This window comes from Salarias fasciatus, assembly GCF_902148845.1.
Source record: "Salarias fasciatus chromosome 7 unlocalized genomic scaffold, fSalaFa1.1 super_scaffold_4, whole genome shotgun sequence".
Classification (NCBI taxonomy): Eukaryota; Metazoa; Chordata; class Actinopteri; order Blenniiformes; family Blenniidae; genus Salarias; species Salarias fasciatus.
The window spans coordinates 8,594,320-8,606,479 of record NW_021941229.1 but is presented as its reverse complement, the minus strand read 5'-3'; the positions used below and the strand labels follow the sequence as shown (position 1 = coordinate 8,606,479).

The 12,160-nt window shown below is 40.8% G+C and overlaps 1 protein-coding gene across 2 annotated transcripts in view; it reads left to right on the top strand.

Annotated features, from left to right (window-relative positions):
• Nucleotides 1-12,160, top strand: part of palm2akap2 (PALM2 and AKAP2 fusion) — a 92,080-nt gene that overhangs the window by 30,211 nt on the left and 49,709 nt on the right. The gene's annotated exons all lie outside the window — the stretch shown is intronic.

Genomic DNA, 12,160 nt, shown 5'->3' with positions numbered 1-12,160 from the left:
TGATTCCCATCAAGCACTGCTGTGAGATAGTCACTTATTCCCCATTGAGGTTGAGGGGGGGGCATGAGATCATGCTGCCAACGCAGTGCCAGCCGGCTCTGATCCTGACTGTAATACTTGGGTCGGGCTACAGTTTGTCAGAGCCGGACCTGCTCACCGAGGAAAGCCCGGTAGACTAGATTTGTGTGACTTCTTCCCAAGTAAAGAGCAACTAATTATCAGTAATGGACGCTGGCATGCAGTCAAATTAAAGTCTGACCACGCTAAGTGAATGAATGACATGTTTAATCACCTAATTGTTGGTGAAAAGTGAAACCGCAACATGCCTTTGCTGATGAGCCACAAGTCAACTGGAGAGCGAAGCTTCCAACTGAGAGAATAATAGAGTGAGAGAGTGTTTCTGTGTTTTGCTCCACTGAGTGGCTTGAATTGTCCAGTCTTTTCTATTCCATAGGAATTAGTTATTACGGCCTACCTTCAACGAATCATCAGCAACATTGTATTTCAATCAATAAGTTTTGTATACGGTTTAAAGAATCGTTCGGATCAATAACCAAAGCATACTTTAACTCATTCTCCCAAGGAACAGTTTAATAAAGGTGGAATGACGGACTCAAATCCTTACGTACTCAACGCCAATCCGGCCATCGTGCCAACTGCTTTGTCACGATTTCATCTGCATGTCTCATGTTCACACAGAATTGATATCTTATTTTAAAGGCAAGTGATCAACATCAAGTGAACGCTGAGAGAACCAGACTTACGGGTCAATTTGGCATCGGTGAGTCAGACTCACACTCCACCTCCTCATCTGCAAACCTCTGCCATGAAAGAGACTCTGTTACCAACCGCAGGTTATCAGAAGTGCAGAAAAAGCATCAACATCAAGCGGTTGTCATGAACACTGGGACAACACTGGCTGTGGCGTAAACAGCAGCGCGGTGAATAGTCAAAGAGGGAGCATTATGTGCCAAAGTACAGTCACAATTGGTGTGAATCACCTCATTCAGTCTGCTGCTGAATCGGGATGTTGTCAGAAAGTCTTTTTCTAATAGAAGATATTGTGCTTTGTGGTTTCATTTCGTTGCAAAAGCAGCAAAACTGTAAAAATAAGTGGCAAGAGTAAAAGACTTTCATGTGCCTCTGGTCTGGTTTCACTTTGTTTTTACTGGGTAGGTTTTTGAGCAAAGCCAAATCCAACTTTATTTGGCTTCTCTGTATGCCAACAAAGCAGGATAGCTGGTTCAGTTTACTATAATTTGTGACTCGCGCCTCTTAAAATGGTCAGGTTACACAGGCTGACACTCTCCGTAGCGTCTTCAGCAAGAGATTTAAAAGTGTACTTTAATTGTGGTTGCTGAACAAATATCTCATAAATGCATCAGAATGTGTTGTGATAAATGAAAACTGTTGATATGATATATGATAAGAAAAATGAAATAAGCAGTTGGCTCTTTTCTCTCAAGACAGGCAGGTTTCTCCTTCATTACATCTTTTTAGTTGAAGTAAAAGTGATTCAGCCAAAAAGAGATAAAGTGGTTTCAGTCTTCACATAAAGCAGAGCAACAGGGGCAGAAGTCTGAATACTCTCAACTTGTATAAACTTTACTTAAACAACTAAAAATGGAGCAAAATATATTCCAGCATCTGACGCTCAAACATGAAAGTCTTTGTTTTTCAGGTTACTCAGGAGAAGAATCTTGTATGTTGAACTGACTCAGCAAAAACAAAGTGATCTTAAGCAATCAGAACTCAGCACAGAAGATCCTGGAACCGCTCGTCACATGGTCTCTGATCCTATAGTTGAAAAAAAACATTTTGTATTTCAGCCAAATTATGGAGGATTTTCAAGCCAAATAAACTATTTTTAAAGTTTCAACAGCAAAAACTGCTGAAAGTGTTTCAATAACTTAGACCAACATGACACCTAACATTAGAAATTTAGTATTTAGTCATTCTGGAATATTCATCAGGTTAATCTTCCAGGAAAAGTTCTCTTTAGTTCTGTTCTGAACACAGGGCCAAAAGATCTTTAACATGGATCGTATGCAATCATACTGAATGTGGATCCAAGGAAAATTGAGTCATGTGATTAAATTGGCCCTATCCTATTGAATTGCATTGAGGAAGTGGTATAATCCTGTTAATGACCCAATTCATACATAATACATTCAAATAATACATCCATACACAGCATGCTCATCTGTTCCTGATCAGTGTCTCAATAAAGGGAGTTCCTTTGGCGTTTTATTTTCTAATGAATCTCAATACGCTCTATTAATTATCGTAATAACAGAATGGTCTTCCGAGCATCTTGTTAATTCACCAACTTTATCAAATGATTTTCTTGGTGTATCATCAAGCAACCCCACCCACCCAGGTAAACTTGAAAATCTGATTACGAAACTGAAAACAAAAATAAAAAATAATCAAATGAAAGGGTGTCCAAAATCGGTCCTGAAGGGCCGACATCGTGCATGTCTGCCATGCCTCTCTGCTTCACCACACCTGAATCTCATGAAGATTTGTGGCCAATTCCAGTAGAAAGCCAGATAACGAGCCTCATTGCAATCAGCTGTGTTGAAGCAGGGAGACACGGAAAACATGCAGACAAAATTTTTTTCCGACATGGCACTGCATGGAAGTCTCTTTGCTGTACACCCAAATTTGTTATTCAATATAATTTACTGACATGATGCCAATATTTCATGTGCATGAATATTAGGGAGGCCAAACATCTTCTTTTGCCAGGTCAAGTCCACTGAGGATATTGGAAATTCATGAACTTGAATTTAAAAATTGTCTTTGTTGCTTGTCTTTGCCTTAGTTATACTAAATTCAAATTGGTAGCTATCTTTATGTAAATATGGGACTGAGTCCCAAAACAACTTAAAAAAAACCTGTTATTCACTATTGACACACAAGTAATGCTAAACTGGCCACTTTTTGGGTAATTTATCTTCTTGCGGATGCCCTGTTTTCTTACCACATTACTGTAAGAATTTTTCCAACCATATCAGCAGTATTTGTGGTTGTAACAGCATAAAACGACACCTGAAAGCTGCAAAATACCGCAAAGTGTCCAATGCTTGAAACAAAAGCTGGCACACGCAGTTCATTCAATGTATTTTTTAGGAGGCTACTTGTTCAAGAGTAGTTTGTAGTTTGCTGACTGCTTTAAGGAAAAACACCTGAGTTCGCTAAAACCTCAACTCCCCCGATACAATGCGGCTACAGTAAGTTCTGAAACTGACAAATGAGCCAGGAAATCTTTAAAGCGGTACTTTCCCCACTCTGCTTCAAACGGGATGCGACATCTTGCAAACTAAATCCCTGCAAGATTACTATTAATGTGTCTAAATGTGCACGTATTACCTTAAAAAAAACAGTTACAGTTAGTTTGTACCTCAAAAGTAGGCAAGTCTACTGTGCGAATTGCTGTGATTTGATGAGGAAAATCCAGTAAAAGGTGAAATAATGAAGACTAATAAGTTGTCTTACTCCCAATTTACTGCAAGGACGAGTTGCAGTACCAGTTGCACCACAAGAATTCTTGAACTTGAACTGTAAAATATGTTGGCTTGAAGTTCAATCAACTTATCTTTTTTAAGCAGCCCTCTTACTTTTCCCATACATGATCTTAAAAGCAGTTAGACTCAGTGTTTGTACAGGAGTCACGCTGAGGAGGCAGATTCCCGGAGTAATTACTATCATTGTGAAGCGGGGTTTCAGATGACAGAGGAAAACTGCTTAAGACAAGCTCATCTGTTTAAACTTTCAGAAAACAACCTTTTCCAGCGGGCTGGAAACGCGTCCGAAACAAGATCAGGGGAACGTTTCAGTGAAAAACGCTGTTCGATTTCGACGAGATGTGAAGGTGAGGGGTATTTCTGTTGACGGACAGCACGCGTCTGGATGAGTGTGTGCATTTCAAGCTGAGGGCGTGGCGTCTATATTTACACGCTGCGGGACACCATCCCAGAATATCCCGTAACCCTGGCAACGGGGAGTCTTTCCACTTACCGATAGAGCCGGAGGTGAATGTGTGATTATCCCGCTTTTGTTTGTGTGCGTTTGCAAAAGCCGCGGGCCGTGAAAGTCACACCTGCGGCCGTCCACCTGGGAGCGTCTGCGGAGCAAAGTGACTCGTAACCGAAACGCCGGCGTCTCGTCTGTCCTACTTTTACAAGTGTTCCACTAAAAAAAAACCTCACGCACCGGTGGACACTATAAAGACAGAAAGTGACAAAGACAAAGCGCTGCCTCTTTTATGGAGGCTTGTATCTGTTCAGGCACAGAAGAACAAAGACCAAGAAGGATCCGTCTGCAGAGAAACGATTTAATACGGCTGAGCTTAAATATGCGCAGGAATTGGGAGAGAACAGGCATCTATTCATATTCAGCAGGAAAATGAAGAAATCTAATGGGAAACACATTTATGACAAACAAAACACAGAGATGTGGAGACAACAGCAGACTCTTTGTGCGGCATTACAAGTGTTTCCTGTTGTAAAACATAAAGTGAGCAGAAAAAAACTGCAACAGTACCATCATTGTGCAGCGTGTTTCACACTCATACCTGAAGCTATCCAGCCAGGGGACACAGGAAGTTAAAAAAATTGGGAAAGAAACCATTTGTGTGCTTTTTTTTTTTTTTTGTCATTGTAACTTAACTTGAAGATCACACAAGGTGTCGCAGCGGTGAAGGAGGCCCACTATGTGCAGGAGAGAGCGACGCAGAGCAAACACACACTCCAGCAGACAGAGAGAGAGAGTGCACGGAGGCAGCAGGGGCAGTTTTACTGATATCCCTGTCATTACGGGGACGGGCAGAGTAAACAGACAGAGCAGGGGAAAAAGGCCTTCTCGCAATGTGCCGCTTTGCAAACGCACTTGGCCCGTAAATACCGCTTCTTTTGGATTATGGCTTATTTCATGGTGTGCCGGGTATTATTGCAGAGGAGCCGTGTGGCTTCTTTTTTCTTTGAAGCTCATTCTGCCACATCTGCAGGACAAGAAGAGGAGATAAAGAAGTATGTCTCTGACAATAACCTGGAAATCACTTAAGATTAATGCAAGTCCATATTCTGATTAAGATTCTTTATGTTTTGCAGCATTGACCAAATGAAGCCACGTCAAACTTTCACAGGCTGTCTTTATCTATACTTGCCAAACTGGGCATATTTTAAAACAGTTGTCTGACATTTTCTGCAATCGTCTTGCGTTTCTTCAGTTGTGAAATTTTTGGTGCCCACAACAACATTTCACAATTTTTTTCGCTTGAAAGTTAGTTTTTTTTGTTGAGAAACAGCTAAATCCACTTTTCAAATGTGACTTGGTCAAAACTGGACCAAGGGCCACAGTTCATTCAGTTAGTTAACGCTGAATAATTCACTTCAGAATGACAGTCTAATAATGTAATAAAGTTTATAAAATCATCATTTGTACCACCAGATATCCACCAAACTTCAGACGGCGCTGTGTTGTGATGCCACTTTGTACCACTAGATGGTGTGCCACATCTGAATGAACACTTTCAGAAAAGTTGCATTTTCTATCGTTTTCACGGAGACAGTTCTTCAAAAACCGTTTTAATCTGAGTCTAAAGTCTAAATCCACATTCAGTTGAAGTTGTGTTAAGCCTGAATTGTGTCTCTCAGCCATGTTTGGCTTTTGGAAATTCAACAAGTCATAAAGTTAACATTTCACCCCCTGCTGCTGAGACAGCTGCTGGCCTTCAACAGAAAATAAAGTTTGTTGTTGATGTTTTCAAGTTTCTACTTGGCTGAGTGTGAAACAGCTTTTCGTGCTCCTTTTGCTTATTGTATAACTTTAACGACGGCGTCAAACACTAAACATCACTGGCGAGTATTGAATTTATTGCACGAGCGCTTCGTCCTGACACTCTCTGGGTTCTTTACCAGAGAATAAAATTTTACAAGCGTCTTCTGTCAGCTGATTTTCAGAAAAGTTACAATGAATGCACAGTAAAAAAAACAAAAACGATGCATTTTCACTTGAAACGTTGCGTAAGTCTACATCATACAGATGCATACTTGCACGTTCCTGTTTCTATGTATCCCCTCTGATTTTTCACTCTTCATTTTCCCTGCTGAATCCTGCAGTTGCACTGACCCTATTCCTACACGGCAGATCAATAATGCCTCATCCGTTCTGGTCGAACCATCAATAAATTACCAGACCAGAAATCCTCTTGGCCGTACAGCTGTGCTGAAGAGGCAAATAAGAGCCTGTGAAGACAGATGAAGTCCTGCAAGCGGTCTGGCAACAGTGAACTATACTTATTGCAAAAAAACCCACAAGAAGCGCTCCGCTCGGCGTTACGTAATGTCCTGTCAGTGTTTGTCTTTTGCCTCACAGTGGCAGTATGAGAGCGCAACCTCCTTTTTTTTTTTTAACTGTTTAAATAATACACTGCTTCTGGGTTGACTTGCGCTGTGGCCTACATGTAAAGTCGGACTAAACGCTAGGATATAGTGAGGCCTGCAAAATTCGCTCCATGGATTTGAAGAGGACATTATGTCAAACCTACATCTGGATCCAAATATAGTTTGATGAGGCCAGGTTCACAGAGCCGCGCGTTTCTTTCGGTCAAACACAGCTGCTCGGCAAAATATTACTGCGCACGGCGTATTTTCATAACCTGACACCAGACCAGACGTAAGGCCATTAGAGCTGCAGCTGTAAGCGCAGTGAAAACAAACTCCAGACACGGAAACTGGACCCTGAAAACTTCCAATCTGCTCCCAAGTCCAAAAGTAAACTCCCAAATGTTTGAGAGTTTGGAAAAGTTAAGAATGGGGTGAGCACAAAAGGTCAACACGAGCGTGCACCGTGTTAGAAACATACAACGAGCCCAGACAGTTTTTTTTTTTTTCCCCTCCCAGAGTCCAAACTTTGCATCAGTTTTTCAGTTACATAAAGGGAGATATTCAGTTCTGAGTACTCTTCATTCCTGAGGACATCTGGCTCCTCTTCTCCATGCCCCCCCCCCTCATGAGTGGCTTTACAGTCCCCGAACTGAGGCTTGTTAAGCTCTTAGTTTCAATTAAGTCAGTTCACTAAATGCAGGAGCCAGTAGTTGAACACCGTTTCCACACAAAACAGGGAGAACCTATTGCTAATTGCATTGCATATTTTGAGTTGATTTTTTTTTTTTCTTATGTTTGGTTACAACATAAAGAGTGCCATGAAATGTTTTGTTAGTTGGGAGTTTTTATTATGAAATAAAAACAGTGATGTAAAAAAAAAAAAAAAAAAAAAAAAGGAAAACATACATTAAGATTTGCTGCTTTTCAACTAATCTGTACAAAAAAACATCTAAGCTGTTGCCTTCAGCCTTTACTGCAGTATAGGCCTCATATTGTAGTAAAATGAAGAATTCACTGATAGTTTAGAGGTTTGTTGTAGTTTTTTGCACATACCTGCTAAAGTTTATGTTGCAGGATTTACAACATGGGCATTTGCCTGGTGCGTTCAGGAGCAACCGGAAAGTGTTTGAATTTCCTGACTTGAAGCACTGATTCACCACACTGCTTCTCACCAACTCATAAACAAACTGTCACTATAAATCCTGCTGTATGTGTTAACAGCAGAAAACAAAGTAATTGTGGTACTATAAATGTGTTTGTTGGAGTGTAAAAATGAATTCTCCCTCTTCCACTGCATAATTTCACCCTCCTCCTTTGTCTTTATGCTTACAAGCTAGTTTGTGTCTGTTTCTTTTCTTATATATATAATCTGGCAGTAATCAGAAAGCATCACTGTCATTTTGCTTGTTTGTTATTGTCATAAACTGGGAAAAAAGACTTTCCAAACTCGTACCTTTCCCAGTTTGCATTTACTCTGAAAGCACCAGCATGTGAGGCATTGAAAACCTCTGTACACTGCAGGGACACCAAATGGCCAGAGCATCAGCAATTAAACAAACAAAATTAGGGCCACAAAATCAATCATCTAAAAAAAAAAAAATGCAATTGTTTCATCAGACTGTCTCAGACTGTGCTTTCAAAGTTCCGAACAGAAACCTTTTCGCAGGCGTCACATATAAACGATGGAGCTGTGAGTGACTGACAGCTCTCCCATCAATCAGACAGTGGAATATTATTCACACTGAATGTGTCATTCACACCTTCAAACACTCAGCCACTATGCGAAGGTAAGAGAAAATGCATGATGGATAAACAGAAGAGACGAGTGACACTCACAGTTTTCATTTTGTTCTTGAAACAAAATATTAAAGTTTGCTCATTTAGAGACTTTCCTAAGTTAAAATGGAAGTTATCTGGTATGCTGTGGTGTAATGATGTGGATGACTCTTTGACTGCAGAGGACACTCATTACAATAATAACTGTTTTCATGCAGTCACTATTTATAGGGACCCCTCACACCCAGTGTTGTTGCCAACAGCTGGACCTGTAATTTACCTTTAAGCACTGTGCAGCTGTACACAACTCAGCATGGAGATGGAAATACACATCTGCAGTGTCTTTATTTGTATGTGTGAATTTCAGTCCAGGATGCTTAATCATGTGCAGCAAAGAACAGGGAGGATCATGAACAGTCTGTGGGAATGTTGGCAAAGAAGTCCAACCCAGGGATAAAAATCAAACAGTTAAAGAGCTGAAACACGTCCTTGCATCTCCTCTGTGAGATGGGAGGTTTGAGTTTTGAGATGAGCCTGAGCTCACGGTGTCATTTCATCTGTTCACCTGGTGTTTGTCACATCTGGAGACTGTTTATGTCTGTTTTCATGCCAGCCTCCAGGTCCAGTTTGTGCTCTGCAGCACGTATCAGCGGGACAAAGTCGAATCACAACACACGGACATTTCTCTCTGAGCCCTGCAGCCTGTGTGTTTAAAGGTCATGTAGGGACTGAGTGCAGATATATTACACTGCAGACTGTGTCTGGTGGCCTGCATGACGTATATGTGGTCCATTCTAAATAAATCCTGTGGTTGTAACGGGAAACAAGCAATCGATGGAAAGAAAGCAAATACCTTTAAAGCCAAAAGTCTTGCATTTTACCAACTGGAAAATAAATCCACATGGAAGTTAGCTTGACAATTCACTTTTGCTTTGCAAAAACTAAACAACAGATTTTGAGAAAAAACAAATGCGACCTGCCATGTTTTCTGAAATTCATCCTCATGCTTTCACACCGTTGCTATATTACATACAATTAATTAGCTTGACTTCACTGTCACATTACTGCAGGCATTGCTGTTATTTACAGGAAATGAATAGATTTGAGCATAACTGTTATACTATGGTCATAACTCATGGACCTTTGTCTTTGTCTTAGCCTAAATCAGCATTGATTGGAAGGAAAGAGAGTCCCTTACCTAAGGTAGCTTGACTCCATACATCCGTCCTCTGTATATTCTTTTCAAATACAGGGTCACTGGGTGTTGGAGGCAGTAGGGATGCACCCTGGAGAGGTTACCAGTCCATCACACACTAATGCACTTTGTTGGAGGAACTACAGCTTAAAATATACAAACTAAAAATGAGCTTACCCTAGGGATTAACGGTCACATCCTTAGTTTTATCTTCATAAGCTGCATGAGAAAGCTCAGAGACAAGGATCAGCAAACTGAAGTGCCCTGTGTGAATTTGTCCTGCCAAACTTGGTTGGGTGCCTGGAGAAGTTTCTGCTGTTTGGCTCTGCTCACTGAATGCTACCTCAGTAAATCAGATTATTTCATGGTTCGTGAATCATGGCTCTAAAATGATAAATGAACTTTCCATGCACTGTGCATTTGCACCACTTAGCAGTTAAAAAAGTCAGTCATATTCGCTGATGCTCCAATAGGCTGCCATGCAAAATGCTCACACACAAGGACAAGTAACCTTTGAGATGAATAAAAACGACCAAACTGAGCCTCCCACAAGTGGAACCCCCTCACTTTCAAAAAGTAAAAGTGTACCTAGAAAGCATCTTGGACTGTTTCCAGACATGCAGTAACTTACACATAACCACACTGGGAGGTTAGAGCATTCTCGTCTTTCACTCACTCATTTTGTCATTGCTTGGTCTGTCTTTGCATTTTGTTCACTCTGTGTGCATACACTTACACACACACACACACACACACACACACACACACACACACACACATCATACTGCACACAAAACCAGATGTCTGCTCTTCCTCCTGCTGCATGATGTGGAAAGCAGCCATGGCAACAGGCCTGCGGCGGGTCGGCAGGGCGGGACAGTGACATCAGGGGTCTTTTTCAGGACCGCCACACAGATACATGTGAAAGCATTCAGAAGAAAGTAAACAAAGAGAAAAGAAAGTACTGACAGAGGGCACACACAGAGCTACTCAGACATCAACTGAAGCTATTTCACAGATCGAGATAACCATCAATTTAGAACCGTATTTTAAGCAGTCATCTATTTCATAAGAGCAGACATCTTTGGTGGATTTTCTGGAATCTGACAAGATTCACAGAAAAACAAATGATGCAAGTTGTGGAAGCAGGTAGAAAAGCGGCCATTATTTCAACTTTGTGTTTGTTTTACAGCAGGTTTCATCCTCAAACAGCCTTCAACCCTGCATTTATTATTCACTCCATCATGCAACACTGTGCAAACTTATCAATGTTACCTCATGAGACATGGAAGTTGTCCCAAGATGATGTCTGCCTTCTCTCTGCACTCAGTTTTGGACACGTTTGATCACTAGAGGGAGCCAGACACAAACGCCATGATTTGCCCTGACAAACCCAATCTGCAGTACTGCAGGATGAATAGGAAAATCTGATTTACTCCCATAATCTTATATTCCTATCTCATTTTCACCTTCTTCTTGATACTTCCAGGTCATTCTTATTGTGCATTTCATTATACTGTGTTCACTTGTCATTGTATCACAGTTGAGTTTGCGTCCTGTGTTTTTTAGGAGACGGCACTGATACCTTTAGGAGTACTTTCAAGAACATTAGAGCATGTGTCAGTGGAATAAGAAAAAAAGCAAATCAATAAAGAAAGGCACTTCAAAATTGACCAAACAGAAATTGTTTGATATCTCAGCTTGATGATCTGGTCCAAGAATGTCGATAATGAAACCACACATTGACAGTTTTACTGTCCCGAATGTTTTTTCACCGGAGCCAGATTAAGAATCTGTGCCCTCCTCCAGTTAAAAATCCTGCATGTCTTTCGTTTTGGCAAGACCTCATGTAGCTTAAAGGAAGCAGAAGTAAAACCCATTTCCTGCCAGAAAAGGTGGAAAAAAGGAAATGAGATTGGGAGGAGCAGAGAGGAGAGGACACATGACCAGCGATGGTGCGCACACATGCCTGCTGCGGAGAGATAAAACATACTTGAGGTCAAAGTTGTGGGCCGTGTGCAAATGCTGCACAATTTGCATGTTAGCAGTCTCTTTAATGGTGAAGACTTTTTTTTTTCAGATTAGATTGCACAAAATATACAACAAGAAGCAGATTGTTATGAAACAATCAATAACCTTTTAAATAAACAGTATCATTACACTGTGCAGCATTCCTACTGAAGCTGACCAACAACTCCCTCCCATTATGGTCTTCTGATGTGTTAAAGGACGCCATAGTACGCCGCTGTAGCGTCTTGACTGTCCTCATTTCTACAACAGACGAGGGATCTGACTTTAACAGAGACACTACTGCCAACACTACTCAGCATAAGAATGTTTACAGTTCGAAGACGTGATTCCCAACATTTGTTTTCCTGAGTTCAAGGTCATGATATCAATTCAGACTCCTCTATGCAAGAGTGATCCATCAAGTGATTCTCCGATCTCCAAGATCAACTGGTCGGCTCAGTTTGAGAAGTCCTGAGATAATTACTATTCTAACTTTATCTGAGTAGTTTCTTGATTAGTTATTTTGAACGTTTCAAGATTTTAAAATTTTCTGGACTAATGCACTTTTTCAAAAAAAATCTCCCTGTCTTTCATTTTGGATTCATCCCCACCTCCTTCTCTGTGTTGCATATTCAGCTTTAGGAGGTAAACCTACATTCATGGCGTATTTATAAAACAATTTCAATAGATTATTAAAATTACCATATAAATCCATTTTGAGAAAACATAAATAGTCTTGTAAAAACCCATTAAATGCTGGTGGCCGTTCCTGTTGTTCAGCCTCTCT